Source organism: Aotus nancymaae, unplaced genomic scaffold (genome assembly GCF_030222135.1).
Source record: "Aotus nancymaae isolate 86718 unplaced genomic scaffold, 86718_ANA_hifiasm-v0.15.2.pri h1tg000059l, whole genome shotgun sequence".
Classification (NCBI taxonomy): domain Eukaryota; kingdom Metazoa; phylum Chordata; class Mammalia; order Primates; family Aotidae; genus Aotus; species Aotus nancymaae.
The window spans coordinates 46,967,996-46,990,331 of record NW_026988473.1 but is presented as its reverse complement, the minus strand read 5'-3'; the positions used below and the strand labels follow the sequence as shown (position 1 = coordinate 46,990,331).

General features: G+C 42.3%; 1 long non-coding RNA gene across 1 annotated transcript in view; it reads right to left on the bottom strand.

Annotated features, from left to right (window-relative positions):
* Positions 1-6,459: 6,459 nt before the first annotated feature.
* Positions 6,460-22,336, bottom strand: part of LOC105720247 (uncharacterized) — a 30,697-nt gene continuing 14,820 nt past the window's right edge. The window contains exon 3 of the long non-coding RNA XR_001108106.3: positions 6,460-7,800. This is a non-coding gene — a long non-coding RNA (uncharacterized LOC105720247). The remainder of the gene's footprint in view (positions 7,801-22,336) is intronic.

Below are 22,336 nucleotides of genomic sequence, written 5' to 3'. Positions count from 1 at the left end.
GTGTGAAGAAAGGGGTTGGTGAAGAAAAGACCTGTGAGAAAGGAAGGGATACTTGAAGTCAAGAAGAAGGGTGGCCAAATGAGACCAAAGGTCTGCAGAAGCCTGTGAACTACACAGCTTTTCAGAGCACAGGCACCATTTAAATCCAAGCTATCATTATTACTACAAAGCTATTTACTTATTTTAATACAGTATTATTTAATACAGTGGATCAAGCGTTTTATGACTTGAAGTAACTTCAAAAATAAAGGTTGGCTTCTCCTGTCATTGAAGACAGGTTCAGAGTTCATTTCTGCTTAACAGATCAAGGTAGTAAATAGCATTTTCTATCAGAAATAAATGTTTAGAGAGCTCTAGGAGGAGGGCTGGGTCTTTGGCCTGAGCAACAGGAATTTGGGCTCAGTGCCCAGCGCGTGCTCTAGCTCTCGCTCTCTCTCTCCACCCTTAGAAGTCACAGAAACCTTCCTGGAACCTCAGTTTCTCTCTCTGAAACAATCACCTCCCCTGGCAAGTTGTATGATTAATAATGACACAGTTTTAGCAAAGTCTCTTTGAGGTCTTTGGATGAAAGACAACCTATAAACTCTGCTGAAGATTTACTGTTTTATTAAAGGAATAGCCGCATATAGTACTCCACTAATAAATGTCGACAAAGGTAAACATTATGCACTCATCCTAGCAAGAGCAGGTTATTCATCTATTGCAAATACAAATGACAGAGGGTGTGTTTCAAGGTCATAAAAATTTCTAATAATATTGTCCAGAAACGTATTTTGGATCTATATCTACATTGCCACCTGGAGCTAAATGAATGGAGTCAGTCATCTGGACGTACATAATATTGAATAATGAACAAAACAAGCATGTGGCTTAGCTTTGTCCTTTAACTTGGGTATGTAAAGAGTAACATGGATTGCTACTCAGAAAACTAAAACCAGAATTCTGATAAAACAAGAAAAAGCTTCAAGTCAATCCTGTGCCAGGACTGACTTTGCAGAGTACCCTGACAAATCAGACAGGAAGACATATTTTGGCCACATAGGAAGGTTCTAGAAAGATTTCAGATCTGCTATTAATTACTAATATTCTGTTTTCTCATTAATTCAGTCAAGCTACAGAGGCTTGAACATACCCACATCCACGTTACCTGGGCATTGTAAGTAATTTCTCTGGTTATGTAGAAAGTTAAGGAATATGAGTCTAGGAAACTATTAGCTCTGTCACTAACTGTGCAACCTTGAAAAAACCATTTTCTGGGTCTCAGATACCTTATCTGTAAAATGAAGGCATTGAACTAACAATAAAACTAACAATTTACTGAGCATATACGAAGTACTAAGCTCTTTGCTATATAATGTATGTACTTTATCTCATTTAATTCTCTGAGGTAGGTGATATTACTTTCATTTAGCAGATGAAAGTGTGCCTCAGAGAGTTTTCAAAGTATTTTATGCATAGTCATTTATTTGATAAATATTTGCTAAGCATCTTCTATACATCTTATGTCAAGAGTCAAGGGTAGACATTTAGCCCTCATCCTCAGTGAACTCACAATTTCGGAGTCATGACTAGAAGACAGAAGCCTGAGTATGTGAGCTTAAGTAGGTCTAAGCTCTTAGCCTTTTCAGTGCACTGGATCAGAATATAAACACGCTGATGTTTCTCCCGTCTAAAGGAACAAATGGCTTCTCTCAATCCCACTTTGCCCACCAGCTCCCCCCCACTTAGCTGATTTTCATTGTAGCACTCCTATAATGAGTTGTCTGTACTGCTTGTCTCCAATGACTGTTCTCCTATTTTCTCTTAAACTCACCCCACTCAGGTTTTTGCCCCCACCACACACCCAAGTCTCATCATGGCCATCAAGGATCTTCACATGCTAAATCTAATGGGCAGCTCCCACTCCTCATCTTACTTGGGTATCAGAGGCATTTGACACAGTTGATCCCCCTTCTCCTTGCTATACTTTTTCTTCACTTGGCTTCTAGGACTTCCCCTTTCTCTTAGTTTCCTTCCTACCTCCTTGGTTGCTCTTTATCAGTCTTATTTGCTGGTGTCTCGTCTTCTAACAGATTCTTAGTATTGCAATATTCCAGGACTCAGACCTTGGCCCTCTTCTTTGCCTACACTTACTCCCTTGGTGATAACATCCAGTTTAGAACTTTTTAATAGCATCTTTATGCAGATAACTCCCAAACTTCTCAGATTTCAAACTTAAGAAACCATGCCATTCAGCCTCTCCACTTCGACATAGTAGACACCCAGCATCAGCGTGTTCAAATGTGAACCTGTGATCTTTTCTCTGAAACCTGTTCTGCTTGCAGCCTCCACCATCTTAGATGATTGCAACTTTACCTTCTAGTTCCTCAAATGCAAATCCTTGACTTATTCTTCACTCCTCTCTTGCTTAACATACTCCATAGCCAATCCATTAGGAAACACATTCGGCTTTATCTTCAAAATGTATTTAGCAACTGATCAGTTCTCACCACTCCCACTGCTATCACCCTGCTCTACGCCATCATTAACTCTTAGCTGGGCATCTACCCTGTGCTGGGCCTTGTGCCAGATGTCAGGAATGTAGATTAACTGGACACAGTCCCTGCCCACAGAGAGTACACAGTCTAGTGAGAAGACAGATATAAAACTTGATAATCATAATGCATTATGGTAAGTGCTGTGGTAGAGTCATGGAAGTTTAGAAAAGGGTATGTCATCTTTTTAACCCCTTTCAGCTCAGATGTTAAAGCTGCTCACCTTAGTCCTATATCTTTAAACCAAGCTGACCCACAATGTACTGGTCACCTTAAAACTAATTAAAACGTCTCGGGTCCATTCATTTACAATACTTCAGTATCTGTCTTTCCACCTTTATTTTTGCCTTCTCTTCCCTGTGTCACAGTCATCCGTGAGCTTAGAGGTAGAACTCAGAATTCTCCAGCATTGACATTCAGTGTGTGTCTCCCAGGATGTGGCCTGCATTCACCCTTTTTTTCCTGGCAACTTTTAATACATTGCCCACTGGACCCACTCTGGTCCTAGGGACTCAGACCCAGTGACCTGACTGGTGCTCAGTCCATGGAAGATGACAATGGCAATATACCTTCATGACATCTCAAATTCCCATGGAATCAACCAGGTTGGTGCTTAATTAAAAACAACTGGCCTTGGCACCCTTAGTATGAGAAATATCTATTTATCCATCTGTTCCATTTGATTTTCACTGCTTTCCCTTAATCCAGGCTCTCTCCTTTCCTTCATTTTCTCCCCTGACAATCTGATTTATACATGATTTTCCATATACATTTTTTTTTTCTTTTGAGATGGAGTCTTGCTCTGTTGCCCAGGCTGGAGTGCAATGGCTTGATCTAGGCTCATTGCAACCTTCGCCTCCCAGGTTCAAGCGATTCTCCTACCTCAGCCTCCTGAGTATCTAGGATTACAGGCACATGCCACCATGCCCAGCTAATTTGTGTATTTTTAGTAGAGATGAGGTTTCAACACGTTGGTTAGGCTGGTCTCGAACTCCTAACCATGTGATTTGCCCACTGCAGCCTCCCAAAGTGCTGGGATTACAGGCGTGAGCCACCATGCTGGCCTCCATATACATGTTTTTAAAGTACCGCGTTGGGTACATCATTTTCCAGGCAAAAGTCTTCCAGGGTTCTTTATTGCCTACCCAATAAAATCCAAATTCATTACCAATCAAGGCCCTCCATACTTGGACTCAAACTTTCCCCATCTTATCTCACAGCATACTTGTATACAGCCATGACCTGTCTACTCATGGAGCCCATAACCTGCACATACTTTCCCACCTTCTGCTCTGCTCTCTCCCCGGCCAGGCATGGTCTTCTCCCCTTCATTCACCGAGACAATGCCTTCAAGGCGCAAGCTAACTTTCTCCTCTGTCTTTCCCAATGTGGCCCACAAATCTCTGCCTACTCTGAAGTAATAGCCCCTTGGTCTATATTCACTAGCAATGAGTCATGTCCTTAATTCTTTGATAACATCTCTTGCAATGCAGTCCTTATTGTTTTATTTTTCTGATTTTCACAGCACTTTTGTGAAAATACTTCTTATACTGCTATTGATCCTTTTGTCAGCCATGTCTTCTCCCTTGGGCTATGTCATGAACCTGTGCAGCGGGAGAGCACAGACTTTGGAATCAGATTTGGGTTTTATGCCAGCTGTCTTACTGATATGTGACTTTGAGCAAGCCACTTATCATGCGGCCTTAGCTTCCTTATGTATAAAATGGGGATAATCACTATCATAGGACTGTTGTGAAAATCAGATAAGACAGCATGTGTAAATTGCTTAAGGGCACACGGCACATAGTATTTTTTCCCTTGTTTTGTCCCACATGGAGCTTTATACATAGCATGGTTTGAAAATCTATTGATTTACTTTTGAAACAATATGTCTATAATTACCTTGAACTATGAACAATTAGAGAATACCCATTTCTGCAATGCACATTAGTGCCATAAAACACCTAGAAATAATGGGTACATTGCATCCTTCTAAATGCATAAATGAATTTGCAAAAGGAAAAGAAAAAGGGAAGGAAATGCTCATCTTCCACAAATGGAATGTGAGCTGATAAAAGGAGCTGCAAGGAGCATCTGATACTTCGGCGGTCTTTGGGGGCAAGGCTGTCAATTTGGGGTTTCATTGCTCATTCAGAAACAAGACCTCAACCTGAGAAGCCTGCATAAGCCAATACCCTTTAAAGGCACATTTGGGAAAATTCTGCTTAACTCTAAAGGGCTCTGGGTAGGAAAAAATGTTTTCCTTCTGAGAAATTATAATAAGCATCCAATTGTAACTTATACTCACAGTGGGTATTATACCATAAGGGTTTGAGGTTCAAAAAAAATTTTTTAAGACAGGGTGTCACTCTGTTGCCCAGGCTGGAGCACAGTAGCATGATCAATGCTCACTGCAACCTTCTCTTGCTGGGCTTAAGCAATCCTTCTACCTCAGCCTCCCGAATAGCTGGAACTACAAGCATGTGCCACCATACCTGGCTAATTTTTGCAGTTTTTCTAGAGGCAGGGTTTTACCATGTTGCCCAGGCTGGTCTTGAACTCCTGGACTCAAAGGATCTGCCTACCTTGGCCTCCCAAGGTTCTGGGATTACTTGCATGAGCCACCATACCCAGCGAAGTTCTTATTTATTCTACTTAAGTGTGGAGGAGGTCATCTCCGATAATTCTACATAAGAAACAACTTGAGCTGATAACAAGGTTGGCAGAAGCCAATGCAAAATATTTTTGAAGAGATACTCTTAACCCACGCGGCACAGAAATTCCATAAACCTCATCAAGCATCAACCCACACATTAAAACTATGACACACACACACACACACACACACAACTATGAAACACACAAAGAAACAATTTCACAGGAAAGAGCAGACATTAAAAAAAAAAAAGCAAAGCAGCAACCACAAAAGCACCAGAATTAGACCCCCAAGTCAGCAATATTTACTGCAATGGCTGAACCCAGGCCTGTCTTCAAGGAGCACTCAGTCAGGCTGGGAAACAATTCATTAACAGTCTAAGGCAATACAGACAAGACCCAATTTAAGAATTGCCTGGGTTCCACAGGGCAATTAGAATATGCTGTTCAGCAATCAGAATGCCACTTTCCTTAGAAAACAACGTTTTACCCAGTAGATCAAAAAGGCTTTTGGAACCTCTTGAGGACACTGAGGCACAGTTTCCAGCACAAATTTGTGCTCCATAATCACTGGCTAAATGAATTCATAAATGAATAAATGAGGTATCTAAATCTGACCCACGTTCTGGTATCGTAGAACATGAGGCCAAGGAGTGAAGAGGAAGGAGGAGAAATCAATATTATTGTATTTCCAAGGCACAAGCCCAGCTGTCTGGAAATCTTTTAAATAAACACAGTTTGCATCAGACACTCTTCCACCTGCCCACTGTAGATACTGGAGATTATCTCACTGATCCTAAACCGAGGAGTCACTGAGGCTCTCCTATACCTAAATGCCCCCTAGTCTGAACGCCCATCTTCTCAGTGCTGGGATCTTAGCTCCATGTTCTTGGAAAGCAGTTAGAGTGAGGATCAGGGTAAGATATGAACAGCCATTCACCCCTCAGAGATGTCTGCAACTCCAAAGGATTCTTGTTCTCCCTAAATGAGTCTAATTCATGTGACAAAGTGAAATAAATGTATTGCAGCTATTCGGTCATGATGGACTAGCACTGAAAACCTTTGCCCAGGCTCACGTTGCCTGAAGACCATCCTTGGGGTCTTCATTCATTCACTCATTCATTCAGTAAAGTTTATGGACTGCCTACTTCTGTTTCAGGCCCTGGAGAGGCAGCAATGAACAAGACAGTATAGCCATGCTCCCATGGAGTTTTCATTCTAGGCAAGTGGACAGATAATAATGAAAGCAAACACATGGACAAGATATATGCAGAGTGACACATGCTACTTAAAACAACAACAAAACAGGGAGAAGTAAGAACGAGCAGTCCTCCCTTCCTCTCATTAAAATCGAAGTATGGATTCCTTTTTATTGCTCCTCCCATCTTTTTTTTTTTTTTTTTTTTTTTTTTGAGCTGGAGTCTCACTCTGTCACCCAGGCTGGAGTGCAATGAAACAATCTCAGCTCACTGAGACCTCTGCCTTCCGGGTTCAAGTGATTCTCCTTCCTCAGCCTCCCGAGTAGCTTGGATTATAGGAGCACGCCACCACACCCAACTAATTTTTGTATTTTAATAGAGATGGGGTTTCGCCATGTTGGCCGTGCTGGTCTCAAACTCCTGACCTCAGCTGATCCACCCGCCTCAGCCTCCCAAAGTGCTGGGATTACAGGTGTGAGCCGCCACACCCAGCCACTCCTCCTGTGTTTTTGTTTTCCCTACCACCTCTGTTGAACCCACAGTTTTATTTTTCAAAGCTTCTGGTTTTTTAAGCTTCCTCTCTTGGTAGCCGAGTGTCTCTTAGAGACTCAGGGGGAGAGGAGTGAGTATATGGAGGTGTTGAAGTATTTGTAGAAATGTCTTAACTTGCAATGATAACTGCCATCACACAATCTGATTCCTTAGTGGTTCACTCACACATGCTCCAGCAAAGTTCTTTCTCTGTGAGCTTTAAGGCTCTGCTTATCAGTGGACTCATCTTTGCCTCCCTATTAATTCCAGCGTAGAGAGGTTTTCCTACATGTAACCTTTGGAAACAAAGGCAGAGCTTGAGCAGTGATGGAGGCAATGATTAAGCAGCAGAAATAAAACATGAGCTTGCATTCACCTCTGCTGGTGGTGGCCTGGGCTTCTTCCTGGAGACTGTTGACAAAGGATCTTGAGAAGGCAAAAAATCCTTTTCAATAGCAAGAGGACACTGTGACATGTGGGGAGGACCACATTATGTTGGTGATGGATGAGTGGATCCCCGTCTGCTGAGTGTGCCGGGCTGGAACCCATCCATTAGAGAGAGCTTAATCTGCCCAGAGATCTCAGCAGCTCCGGCTGCTGAAAAAGAGAAGCCTCCTCTTCCTGCCTCCTCAGAGGGCTGTTTTCCTGGAGAAGCTACCTGGCATCTATGTAGTGTTTAGAAACTGCAGGAGTGATTGCTCCTCCTCCTCTCCAGCTGGCAGCCCTTGGGGTGTGAAGCGTCAATCCAACCCAGAGCTCTCATGCTGCAAGCTTCCCTGTGGTCCTCGTCACAACAGTCCACAGTTGTTCTCAACATCACGGAAGAAAAAGAAGTCTTTTATACTTGAAAACTCATAGTGAGGAAAGCTTAAACTTTCTCCCTGTGCAGAAAAGGGGGAAAAAAAAAGGATCCGATTTTTAAATGGTTTTCCTCATAGAATCCTTTGACATAATTCCAGGTCTTGGTCTATAGCTTGAGAATAAAAATACCAACAAAGCAGTGTCCCTTGTGAAGTACTTCTCTCTGTCTCTGCCAGATCTCTGTCTGTCCCTGTCTCTGTTCTCTCTCACATATCCCCCCCCGCACCCTCTCTGTGTTTTGTTTTGCTTGTTTTGTTTTGAGACAGGGTCTCTGTCACCCAGGGTAGAGTGCAGTGGCTCTGTCACAGCTCACTGCAGCCTCAACTTCCTGGGCTCAAGTGATCCTCCTGCCTCAGCCTCCCAAGTAGCTGGGACTACAGGTGTGTGCCACAACACTCAGCTAATTTCTTTCTTTCTTCTTTCTTTCGTTCTTTCTCCTTCCTTCCTTCTCTTTCTTTCTTTTCTTTTTCCTTTCTCTCCCTTCTCTCTCTCTCTCTCTGTGTCTCTGTCTGTCTGTCTCTCTTTCTCTCTTTCCAGGGTCTCAATATGTTGCCGAAGCTGGTTTCAAACTCTCAGGCAATCCTCCCATCTCAGTCTCCCAAAGCGCTGGGACTACCGGCCTGAGCCACTGTGCCCGGCCTCCCCTCTATGTGGAACCCACAGGTTTCTGCCCATTCTATTCCATGTATTGGCCCCTACTCTCTGCCCCGACCATCGCTGTCCACATGTTCAACATCTCCCACTAGTGCAATCAGCCTCCTAACAAGCATTCATCTCTGTGCCTTTATATGGGTTTTTAAAAAGTCTATCCTCGTCACTGTCTTGGCTTATTATTATGTTGGTCAGCAGTTCCTCATTACCTACAGTACAGGGTCCAGGCCTCTTAACATGACATAAACAACACCGGTCTACTCGTTTCTTTCTGCTTCCTGCACATACTCTTCTCACAGCTGAAGCACCCTATTTAAAGGATCTCAAATGCTGAATTGCAGTCTCTAGTTTTTGCACATGCTATGTTGCTGTTCTTTCTAGGTAAGCTTCTATTCAACCTTCAATGCCCAGATTAGAAACTTTGGAAATTTGAGAAAGACATTAGGCTTCTGGGATTGTGTTGCTATTGTAACATTTTATTGCTTATCTATTTCAACATAATGAATTGCATGAAAACTTAGTGGCTTAAAACAACAAACATTTATTAGCTCACAGTTTCAATAGGTCAGGAATCTGGGAGTGATTTAGCTGGTGGTTCAGGCTTACAGTATCCTATGAGGTTGTAAACGGAGTAACAGTAGGAACTGCAGTCATCTAAAGGCTTGACTGGTGCTAGAGGATCCGCTTCTAAGTGCACTAAAGTGGCTTAGCAAGAGACCTCTGTTCCTTGCTTGGCTGTTCGCTGGAAGCCTCAGTTCCTTACCAACTGAGACTTTTCTTATGACAGGGTAGTCATCTTCCCTAGAGTGCGTGATCCAAGAGACAGAGGCAGGAACGACCATGTCTTTCAGGACCTAGATTTGGAAGTGCCATGTCGTCACTTTTACCATATTTGATTGGTCAAACAAACAGTGGGGTAGGAGAGCACATGGGGTAAATACCAGGAAGCCAGGATCATCACTCAAAATTCACAAGACCCAGGCTCAAATTTTGGTTCTTACTTGCTGGCTGACCATAGGTAAATTATTTAACCTCTCTGAGGCCTGATTTCCACATCTGTAAAATCTGAATGATAGGATTGACCTGATGGGTTGATGTCGAACCTAAAAAGGTAATTTACATTAAGCACTTGGCTTGTAGTGAGTATTTAGTAAATGTTAGCAATTATTATGTGGATAACAGTTCACAGCCCCCTCAGGCCAGTGGCCCCAGGGGTGCTCCCATGTAGTCCTATAACTCTTACCTGACATTACTCTCCACCTAGGTACTCACTCTTGGATTCAGAAGTGTTTAGACCTTCAAATACAGGGCCTCTGTGCCCGTCTCCTCCATGAACTGTCTTTGCACAGTCTCAGGCTTCTCTAACAATATTAAGCTTTAATCCCATTCCTCCAGATCCCAAATATGTGAATGAGATCATATGTGCATCCTTAAATTAAAACTCCAAGTTTAGCTTATTAACTCCATCCATGTGTGGTCATCTGCTTTGACCTTGGGGCCTCATCCCCACTGGAATTGTTTTTGTGTCATTTTCATTCATCAGCAGTCAGTGGTTGCTCCTTGTTAGGCCTAGGCTTGGTGCCAGTGATGCCAAGATACAGAAGACAGGGACATAGCCCTTTAGAATCCTAGTGTTGTTTCATAGCATCTATTTTCTCTGGATATGTCTTTCTTCTCATCCTTGCTTGAAATGCCCAACAACCACCAATTCTTGAGCACTAGCTTCATGTCAGAGTATGTTCATGTCATCCCTCTGCCATTCCTGCAAAGTGGGTATTACCCTTCTCCCCATCGCTTCTCCACCCTGGAAACAGAGGTCTCCTTATTTATTACAGAGATTTCTGACTCTGGATCTTGAGCCCTTTCCAAAATGACAAGTTGCCAACGTTAACTTGGCACATCACTTCCAGTCATGTCGCTGGTCCCTGAGAGACATGCATGCTAATCGGCCGGTGTTTGTCCAAAGGGTGACAGCACCCCTTCAGATCTTTGGTTTCCACAGTAACTGTGCAGCTGGCCATTCACTCCCGGCTCCAGTCCACTTTCCAACAAAGAAGAAATGAGCATATTAATTGAAACCCTAACCCCTTCAGTTTTCTACTTAAGACTTCAAAGTTACCAGGAAGTCCTTCCAGATCTCATTTGCCTGAATAATTCTTTCATAGGTTGGTCCCTAACCCCACTCAAGTACCCCACCATGCCCTCCTTTGCTCTACTCTGTGCCCTGGGAGCCTGGTCCCTCTGAAGCATCACAACTTTTTTGCCCTTTGGGTTGAGACAAAGGGAGGCACTGGCTAGAGATCAAAGGGCAGCAGAAGGAGACTGAAGTATTTCTTCTTTCCTGATTCCTCTCTGCTTGTGTGCCATGTCTCTGGCAACAGTTGTGTCCCTGGTGGCCACGGCTCCTGCCAGGGTGGGTGGGAGGAAGGTAACTCCTCTGAGTCTCTAGCTCTTACTTGGCCCAGAAACAATCTTTCTTCCCCTTGTCCTTTCATGCCTAGGGGTGCTAATGCCTTCCAGCTGATGCAAATTATGTCCTATACTAGGCTATTGTCTCAGTTCCACAAAATTGCAAAATGTATTATTGACTGTCATGGTTTTCTCAACATTAATTCTGAATCAAGGAACACGTGTCACAGCAAAGCAAGTGAGGCAATGGGTCTCACCCATACCCATGGGATCTGCTATCTCAATCTTGTAAGAAGCAGCAGGCCAGATAGAATGGTGGAATGGAACAGCCTGCTGAAGACCTATTCATCGCAACAGCTGAGACAACACTGTGAAAATTTCGGGTGCTGTTTTACAGGTTGTAGTATACACCTTGAATCAGCATATGATATATGTTGCTGTTTTACCCACAGACAAAATGCAGAGGTCCAAGTATCAAGAGGTAAAAGCAGAAATGGCTTCTCTCACTTATTGACCTACTATCTCACTTATAGAACTTTGTTTTGATGTCTTGGTGGTCTGAGTACCCAAGGGAAGAATGCTTCCACCAGGGGACACAAGCCATTCAATTGAACCCTCATGGGCTCCTCAGGCCACTAAACTAAAAGGCAAAGAAAGAAGATATTCTACATGCTGGGGTGGTTAGTTTTGATTGCCAAGGAGAAACTGGATTGCTGCCATACAAGGAGGGCATGGAGGGCTGTCTGGAACCCAGGGGATGCTTGGGGATGCCTCTTAGCACTTCCCTGTCCAATAGTAATACTTAATGGAAAACCAGGCAGAACTACAACCCCAGCCCTTTAGAAATGAAAGCTGTGATCATTCTGCCAGGTAAAGAACCCACATCAGCTGATGTCCTGGCAGAGGACAAAAGAAGGAAATGTGGAAAGAATAGTGGAGGAAGGAAATTATAAATATCAACTCTGCTGGTGATCAGTTACAGAAACAAGGATGGGGAGGAAGGCAGCAAATCACACTGCCATGTGTGTACCTATGCAACAATCTTGCATGTTATTCACATGTACCCCAAAACCTAAAATGCAATAAAAAAAAATTAAAAAAAACAAAAAAACTGTGCACGTTTTTTTCCTTACATGTTATTTATACATGTATTATTATACAAATGCTCACGTCTTCCCTCTGTTACTTCCTTTCCTTTCCTTATGATTTACAATTTATTTACTTACTGGTGGTGGTTAACTTAACATGCAGTCTTTAGTAGAGTGAAACACTAAGAGCCAAATGAAGAAAGTTTGGAGGAAGATGGGAACAGTCAACTGTGTTAAAAGTGCTTTCTTCGGGAGAGAGATCCAAAATGGCTGATCACTAGTAGCTCGGGATTGTAGCTCCCAGTGAAAGTGCAGAGAACAAGAACACGCCACACTTTCAGACGAATTTTTGTTGCTCACGGACCAGGAGATTCCCAGCGGAGGAGCCCCACGGGTCGCCAGCGCGGCTCTTGTGGCCGGCGCGGCGGTTTTGCTGGCGCCTCAGCGCAGTAGTTCTTGGTGCAGAGTGAGCGGGACTGGGTCCCCTTTTGGCTGATTCCTGGGCAGAACAGCACCATCAATCTTAACACTGCTGTTTTGGCCAGCGCAGTGGATTGCTCAGATTTCAGCGCTGGGAATCAACAAGTTGGACGTCCACTCAGAAACCTAATTTGAAAGTCGGAAATCACAAAGACAACAGGTGGATAAATTTACAATGATGGGAAGAAACCAGCATAAAAAGGCTGAGAATACCCAAAATCAGAATGCCTTTCCCTCTACAGGGGATCACAGTTCCTCATCAGCAACAGAACAAGGCCTGATGGAGAACGAGTGCATTCCATTAACAGAAGTAGACTTCAGAAGGTGGATGATAAGAAACTTCTGTGAATTAAAAGAACTTGTTCTAACCCAATGCAAAGAAACTAAGAACTTTGAAAAAAGGTTTGACGAAATGCTAACGAGAATAGACAATTTGGAGAGGAATATAGGTGAATTAATGGAGCTGAAAAACACAACATGAGAACTTTGTGAAGTATGCACAAGTTTTAACAGTTGAATTGATCAAGCAGAAGAAAGGATATCAGAGTTCGAAGACCAAACGAGAAGTCAAGATTAGAGAAAAAAAGATAAAAAAGAATGAGCAAAGTCTCCAAGAAATATGGGACTATGTGAAAAGACCTAATCTACGTTTGATAGGTGTACCTGAATGTGACAAGAGAATGAATCCAAGTTGGAAAATACTCTTCAGGAGATTATTCAGGAAAACTTTCCCAACCTAGTAAGACAGGACAATATTCAACTCCAGGTAATACAGAGAACACCACAAAATTATTCCTCAAGAAGACCAACCCCAAGGCACGTAATCGTCAGATTCATTAGGGTTGAAATGAAGGAGAAAATACTAAGGGCAGCCAGAGAGAAAGGTCAGGTTACCCACAAAGGGAAGCCTATCAGACTTACAGCAGATCTCTCAGCAGAAACCCTACAAGCCAGAAAAGAGTGGGGGCCAATATTCAACATCCTTAAAAAAAAGAACTTTCAATGCAGAATTTCATATCCAGCCAAACTGAGCTTCACAAGCGAAGGAAAAATAAAATCTTTTGCAAACAAGCAAGTACTTAGAGATTTCACCATCACCAGGCCTGCTTTGCAGGAGCTTCTGAAAGAAGCACTATACATATAAAGGAGCAACCAGTATCAGCCTTTCCAAAAATATATCCAGCTAGCATCAAATGGCAGTATTAAACTCATATATATTATTAACTGGATAAAAAGCCAAAACCCATTGGTATGCTGTATCCAGACCCATCTCACATGCAACGATACACAAAGACTCAAAACAAAGGGACAGAGGAAGATTTACCAACCAAATGCAGAGTAAACATAAATAAATAAATAAAAAGCAGGAGTTGCAATTCTCACCTCTGATAAAATAGACTTTAAAGTAACAAAGATCAAAAGAGGCAAAGAAGGACATTACATAATGGTAAAAGGATCAATGCAACAAGAAGAGCTAATGATCCTAAATATACACGCACCCAATACAGGAGCACCCAGATACATAAGACAAGTTCTTAATGACTTATAAAGAGACTTAGCCTCCCACACAATAATAGTGGGAGACTGTAACATCACATTGTCAAAATTAGACTGATCAACGAGATAGAAAATTAACAAGGATATCCAGGACTTGAACTCAGACCCAGAACAAGTAAACTTGATAAACATTTATAGAACTCTCCACTTCAAATACACAAAACATACATTCTTATCAGTACCACATCACACCTATTCCAAAAGTGACTACATAATTGGAAGTAAATCACTCCTCAATAATTGCATAGCATTTTACAGTTTTAAATGAAATATTGGTTGGCTGCTTGTTTGTAATTTTCTTCCCTTATTCCTTCCTGTCTCCATTGTTAAGCACAATTATTGGCATAAAAGAGGTTTTCAATTCCCATTTTTAGACTGCCTTCTAGCCTGGGCAATAAAGCAATACTCCCGTTCTCTCTCCCTCTTTCTCTTCCTTTTTCTTCTTCTTCATTCCTTTTTTTTCTTTCTCTCTTTCTTTCTTCCTTTTTTTTTTTTTTTTTAAAAAAAAAGACTTATACAGAATGAGGCCGTCCAAATATTATGCTGCACCGCAAAGATGGCCAAACCTATCACCTGAGTGGTGACACTAGGAGAAGGGGGCACCACCTTAAGGTGAAATCAAGCACCAAAGCACTGTTTGAGAAATAAGACCCTAAGCTTCCAATTTTGAGATCTAGCCCTCATGTTCCAAGAAATTGACCTGTAGGAAAAAAAAAAATAGTGCTTTCTTCATTTCTACACCTGCTGAGGGGCTCAGGAATCCCCTTATCTGGGAAGCTCTTTTGACATCCTTTGACCAGCAACTTTACCAGCCAGCCAAAGCTACCATTAACTAAGGATTTCCTTAAGCACTTCACAGGCATACTCTCATTCAGCAGAACACTTTTTAATTTCTATGTGAGATAGGAATTGTGACTCCAGTTTGCACATTTTAGAGCTGAGGTTTACAATATTGAAGACACACACTCAAGTTTACTATCTGTGGAGCTATTTGATCTAAACCAGGTCTATATGAGCCAATGTCCTGTTTTTCATTGCCTCATACTTGATTTGTTTCTTATTTTTCACTAAAGTAAATACTACGGATATAAATATCTTATACAAAATTAAAATTTAGCCTCTAGATCACAGAACATTCAACTGAGACTGTAGCTAAATGTTCAGGTGAGACTGATATTCACATCACCCAGAGACGGATACTGTGATTGTCATCTGGAAATGAACACAATTACTTTTGAAATTTTGTGTCTTTTTTTCTCTAGGAGAGGTAAGAGTATCTTCATTCATACAAAGGTTAGTTGCATGTTGATAGGCAGAGGTGAAAACTGTATTTTTGTTTGGAAGTTCAAGTGTGCATAAAAGGGTGTACATGAGTGATGAGGGGCCAAAGGGGTAGACTGGACCAAATGGTCAGTTATGATTTCTCAGCTCCAAATCATTTTATTTATAACTACATTTTAAAATTCTAAAACTGGTCAGGCACGGCGACTCATGCCTGTAATCCCAGCACTTTTGGAGGCTGAGGCAGGCAGTTCACTTGAGGTCAGAAGTTCAAGACCAGCCTGGCCAACATGGTGAAACCCTGTCTCTACTAAAAATAAAAAATTAGCTGGGTGTGGTGGTGGATGCCTGTAATCCCAGCTACTCAGGAGACTGAGGCAGAAGAATTGCTTGAACTCAGGAGGTGGAGGTTGCAGGGAGCCAAGATCACACCACTGCACTCCAGCCTGGGTGACAGAGTGAGACTCTGTCAATCAATCAATCAATCAATAAAATTATAAAACAAAGATACTCCAATAATCAATTCTCTCTCTCCCCTCTCTCCCGTTTTTTTCTCTCTCTATATCATAACTAACAGATTTATTCCAATAATTCTCATTAAAATTTTTCTTTTGAGATGGTGTCATTCTGTTATCCAGGCTAGAGTGCAGTGGTGTGAACATAGTTCACTGCAGCCTCAAACTTCTGGGCTCAAGAGAACCTCCTAGCTCAGCCTCCCATGCAGCTGGGACCACGGGTGCTCACCACCACACCTAGAGTATTACAAAAAAATTTTTTTTGTAGAGACGAGGTTTCATTGTATTGCCTAGGCTGGTCTTGAACTCCTTACCTCAAGCAATCCTCCCTCCTTGGCCTCCCAAAAGTGTTGGGATTACAGCTGTGAGCCATTACATCTGACCTAAAAAAAATTAAAAAACAAAACAAAAAACAGCGCTTGATTTATTAAACATTATCTTTTTTTCTGGAAATCTCAGTTTCATGGATTTCACAAGGTTACCAGTTTTCAATGTATGACTAAAATTGGTGGTAGATTGATTTATGAACATGCTAGTTAACATAACAGAATTTAATAATCTGTTTCATCTTCCAGGTAGTTCTAACATTTTATTATTGTTGTTGATCATTAGCCCCTGGCTACAAATAACCACAAACTCCATAGTTAAGATGAAGTCAGGACTCTCAGACTAAGAAAAAAAGCCACATTTTGGGATATAAATGAAAATTTAAGAGAATAAAATATTTGAAAGAGAAAATAATTGTTTTGAGAAAGGGACAAAGAAGCCAGACAAGATATAAACTTTACCAAACATTCATTTAATATTGGGCTTTATAATACATGATGTTTCTTTTTTTTAGGCTTCCAATTCATCTAATTATAATTCTAGATTGACAGCAAAAATATTTAATATTCTCTGAGGAAATACCCAACTCAGGTGAGACAAGGGCAGAGCAATGAAACTGAAGAGGACTGTGGGAAACAAGGGAGATTGTATTAGTCCATTTCACACTGCTATTAAGAACTGCCTGAGCCGGGCGCGGTGGTTCACACCTGTAATCCCAGCACTTTGGGAGGCCGAGGTGGGTGGATCATGAGGTCATGAGATCAAGACCATCCTGGTCAACATGGTGAAACCCCGTCTCTACTAAAAATACAAAAATTAGCTGGGTGTGGTGGCGCGCACCTGTAATCCCAGCTACTCAGGAGGCTGAGGCAAGAGAATTGCCTGAACCCAGGAGGTGGAGGTTGCGGTGAGCCGAGATCGCGCCATTGCACTCTAGCCTGGGTAACAAGAGTGAAACTCCGTCTCAAAAAAAAAAAAAAAAAAAAAAGAACTGCCTGAGATGAGGTAGTTTATGAAGAAAGGAGGTTTAATTGACTCACAGTTCCACATGGCTGGGGAGGCCTCAGGAAACTTACAATCATTATAGAAGGCGAAGGGGAAGCAAGCAGCTTCTTCACAACGCATCAGGAGAGAGAGAGTGAGGGAAGAAGTGCCACACTTTTAAGCCATCAGATCTCATGAGAACTCACTCATGATCACGAGAACAGCATGGGGCAAACCACACCATGATCCAGTCACCTCCCACCAGGTCCCTCCCTAACATGTGGGGATTATAATTCGAGATGAGATTTGGATAGAGACAAATCATATCAGAGACAGTCCAGGGGTGGTCATAACGTTGGCTTGGCCCTGACACATTCTGGAAATCCTGGGATCAATGTGCCCATAGAGGGCTGTGTGGCAGGGAGGAGGGATCCTAGAGGGTCATGAGGTCTGCATGGCACTGATACAACCTGGAGGCAATGAGATCAAATTCCTGGTCCTGCTAAGCCCCCAAATCATAATAGTTTACATGCTTTAGGGTCTTTCTGGACTGTGCTTTTTGATATCTCAAAACTTTTTTACGTACATCACCTGATTTGAGTGAGCCTGATACAGACTAGTGAGCTAGGTGAGAGCTGATTCTTCTCTATCTAGGTGAGGAAAGTAACAGTCAGGAAGAGAAAGGACAAAATGACTACATGTTAATGCAAAGAAAGGACAAGAAGAAACAAAACAAAGGTAAGGTCTCCATGGTGATGAAAGAAAAAGCATATTGCCCAGGAAGGAAAGTAGAACCCATGGCCCCACTTCTGGTCCTGACACCAACCAGGAGACCACCAGGTTGAACACAAGGGTGTGGTTGAAGATGTGTCTGGTCTAAGACATTTGCTGTCCAACTGCTGATGTTGAACCTCTACCCCCTTAGTTCCTTAACAATCATGTAGATAAGGCCATTTACATCTTCACTAATAACAACTTTTACAGTGGCACATGGAAAGGCCCTAAAAAGTATTTGTTACTGTAATGTACTATATAGTAGTGATTATTATTATGTGAAAGTAACTTGTAAACTGCCAAGTGCTATACAAATGTCCATTATCATTATTATTATGAGGAGTATATAATGATAATGTTGGGTTCTTTCCAACCCAAGAAGTGTTCATTCAGTCCCATCTTTCTTCTTCAATTTTAGTACTTTCTCTATCCAGACCCAGATTTTAGTGTTCTTAATACCCTCAGTACAGTACCTTGTCAATGTCTCTTAAAAGCTCAAATAATTTATGTCTTTTTTTTTTAACTTTCTTCTTATAACACGGCTTCCCCTCCCTTCCCTCCTTGTCCCCCAGAGCTAGAAACTCTAGCGGCCTAGAGAAATCTCCAACTGGCAGGGCTTTTAGAAATAGAGTTAGGTGGCTGGGCACACTGGCTCAGGCCTGTAGTTCCAGCTATGTGTGGGGCCAAGGTGGGCGGATCATGAGGTCAGGAGTTCAAGACTAGCCTGGCCAACATAGCGAAACCCCATCTCTAATAAAAATACAAAAATTAGCTGGATGTGGTGATGTGCACCTGTAGTCCCAGCTACTCAGGAGGTGGAGGAAGGAGAATCGCTTGATCCTGGGAGGTGGAAGTTGCAGTGAGCCAAGATTGCACCACTGCAGTCCAGCCTGGGTGACAGAATGAGACTCTATCTCAGAAACAAGAAAGGAAGGAAGGAAGGAAGTAAGGAAGGAAGGAAGGAAAAGAAAGAAAGAAAGTTTAGGCTCACAGAGTCACAGAAGTGGAAGGAAACAGAAGTGAACAGATGAGAGTATTTAGACCCACACTGGTGAGGTCACTTGCCCAGGATCACAGTGGGGCAGCTGCAGTCATGAGTGGAAGTCAGGACTTCCAGCCTAGTGTTCTTTCCACTGAGCAGGGCCCTCTGATGTGTTTTTCCTTTGCCTGTAATGTCAGACCACCTAGCTTCTGAGATTTTATTCTTGGTCATAGTTGCCCCAGTATGGTTCTATGTAGGGGGTTGATCATAATCCTGAAAGACACAATCCCAAATATTGAAATCCTGAAAGATCAAAATCCCAAAAACATAATTCTGGAAAAAATACTAAGAAATTATCTATAAAACATTTATTTACATTTTTTGTTTTGTTTTGTTTTTTGAGATGGAGTTTTGCTCGTTTGCCCAGGCTGGAGCGCAATGGCATGATTTCGGCTCACCGCAACCTCCACCTCCTGGGTTCAAGTGATTCTCCTGCCTCAATCTCCCAAGTAGCTGGGATTATAGGTATGCACCACCATGCCCAGCTAATTTTTTGCATTTTTAGTAGAGACGGGGTTTCTCCATGTTGGTTAGGCTGGTCTCAAACTCCCGACCTCAAATGATCCACCTGCCTTGGCCTCCCAAAGTGCTGGGATTACAGGGGTGAGCCACTGCGCCCAGCCTTATTTGTATTTTTAAAAAGGGATTTATTTGAAAAACATATAAAAACATGACAGAGCACTTCAGAGGCCAATTTACACAATAAAATAGGCAATAATAACGTACATATCTTTGCAAACATAAGCACTCAGCTATTGTTAACAACAGTCATATGGGTATAACAGTTATGACCAGCTGAACTGTTTTAATAAAACAATAGGTCAAAAACAAAGTGTATATACATGTATCACTATGATTGGTAGTTGTGTACACCCAGCTTTATAACTGCAGTCATCTGAAATATCGTGATGGACAATCTGTCTTTTGACAAGATTAATCAAAAACTTCTATAGGTCATCACTGCATTTGCAGTTGCCCAAAGAGGCAAGATCTCAAGAAATTTTGTCTTTCACAAATGCAGATGTACAAAAAGGAAATCTCTTCATTTACTGAGTAAGTTTCAACGTTTTTACATTGAGAAGCAGGGCAGTCAATAGTGTTACTTTCTGTCTGATGCCAAAAGCCTCAGGACCCAGGTGGCCGCTGGCATTGAGTACTGGAGGCTGGTGAGCCTGGAGTTCTGATGTCCCAGGCAGCAGAAGAAAAATGTGCGCCATCTCTCAGAGGGAGACCAATTGGCCTTCTATATTTGTTATCTCCAGATCCTTGGCCAACTGAAAGGTATCCACCAATATGAAGGGCAGATCTTCCTCACCGGGTCCACTCAGTCCTCTGGAAACACCCTCACAGACACACCCAAAATAATGCTTTACAAGGGTTCCAAGCTTGCTTTAATCAGTCAAGTTGATACCTCAAATTAAGTCAACAAATCCATCCCTGTCAACTTGGCACCTACATCCGTCTCCTTAAACCGTACTTAATTTCCAAATAAAGACCATAACAAGGTGATAGTTCCACCTAACATGATGCAACCATCCTATAATTGTGGTTTTCAGAATTTTAGATGTTAGGGATTTAGTCTTCAGAAATTTTGATCTTTCAGGATTTCAACCTTGGGGATGATGACATTCAGGATTGTGTCTTTTGGGATTATAATCCAAACTCTCTATAAGTGTGTTTCCCAGTGGCCCTTCTAGGGACACTGTCATAGATGAAAGTCACCTGGGAATCTTCCAGGCCTTAAGAACAGGGGTTAGTGAGACACCAAGGATGCACACAGTATGAATCAATAATCCTAAAAGGTCTCTCTTAAGGTTCTTGGAAATATCATAGTCTATCCATGGAATCCTGAAAATTTGCCTGCTTTGAGTTATGTCTAGAGTGGAGAGTCTCAACTGCAGTGGCATTCTCAGAGCCACCTGGAGGTCTTTTTGCAAATATTGATTCCATGGCCTCACTTTGAACTGCTTGAATTCAAATCTCTGAGGGAGAAACTCTGGCATTGGTAGAACTGAAAAGCTCCCAGGTGATTCTAGGCTGCAGCCAGGGCTGAGAATTGGAGCTTCAGAATCTAGAGATCATACTAAGTTCTTCACAGAGATCTGGTGTCTTCAATTTGTTCATTTCAAAGTCTACAAATCCACTGTTATTCATTCTTGGGAATGGCCTCCTTATCTTAAGTTTAGATAAACCCACAGTCTGCTCCAATGGAAGAGTTTTACCTGCTCAGCCTCCCAAGTCCACCCTTAGTGTCCATCCCTTAGACAGAGGCCCTTTGTCTCCTGGTGAAGCCCATCATTCCTATGCTGGCTTCCCCCAGCCCCAAACACCCCATCTCTAAACGCAACTCAAATCTGCCTCCTTGCTTTCTACACTAAATGAGGCCTCCCCAGACAACTGAATATGGTAGATGTTATCCGATGAGGACATGAGACAAATACAGCTCACGAGACAAATACAGCTCACGTCTACTGAATCCTTAATTTGCCCCAATTTCCATTGTATTGTTCATTCATTCATTCATTATTTGAGAACACCTTTTGTAACCAGATTCAGCCTCTTCCCTTCTGAATATGTTGAATGATCCCACATGAGGACCACTATCTTTGTAACCATCAGACAAGTCACTGTGCAACTTCCAGTGCTAACATCCAGCTAATGATTATGCCTGATGAACATATCTGAAAAGCGGCAGCTTGCTAACCCTGTCTCCTCCTTTCCCAGTGTCTCTCTCTTCAGACAGAGAGCACCAATGATTTCTCACTGCTTGTTTATATACCACACTGTATGCTTTGACAGAAAGCCTCTGTGAGTCAGCCTAGGTACCAGCATCTGAACTGGTTCTTCCTAAACAAGACATTCCAGATGGCCTTATTCACAAATTTAAGTATGTCAACATTGCTCTGATAAAGAATGCAGGTATGCTGCCCCAGTACATTCCATACAGAAGTGTGCTGGTCATTTTAGAGCCTGACATTCTCACCTACTCTGATTTGTGAATCACCTCCCAATAGACAGTGGTTAACTCACTGACTTCCCATTTCTTCAGATGTAAACTACAAATGCAAACTCAACTTTAAGCAAAGAATCTGCTCAACAGATTCTAGTGTACAAACTTTATAGCCAGACTCCCTGGTGCACCTGTTCTTCTTTTGGGAAAGCTCTAGAAGTGCACATTTCTGAAGAAATGTGAAATAAGTGGTGTGTGGATTGCCACTTTCCCCATTGGCAAGCTTGGCAGGCATCTCTTTTGCCTTTCCCTGTCAACCTGGATGAGGCTTCAGTCTTCTCAACACTACGTCCAAGTGGTCACCATCCTTTGGAGATGGTACAAAAGGGGCAAAACCTATTGGCCCAACAGAAGCAGTGGAAGAAAGTATCTTTAAAACTGTACACACCTAGGTTTGGAATTCTACTAGGACTGGAATCCCACAACTCGCCAACCTCA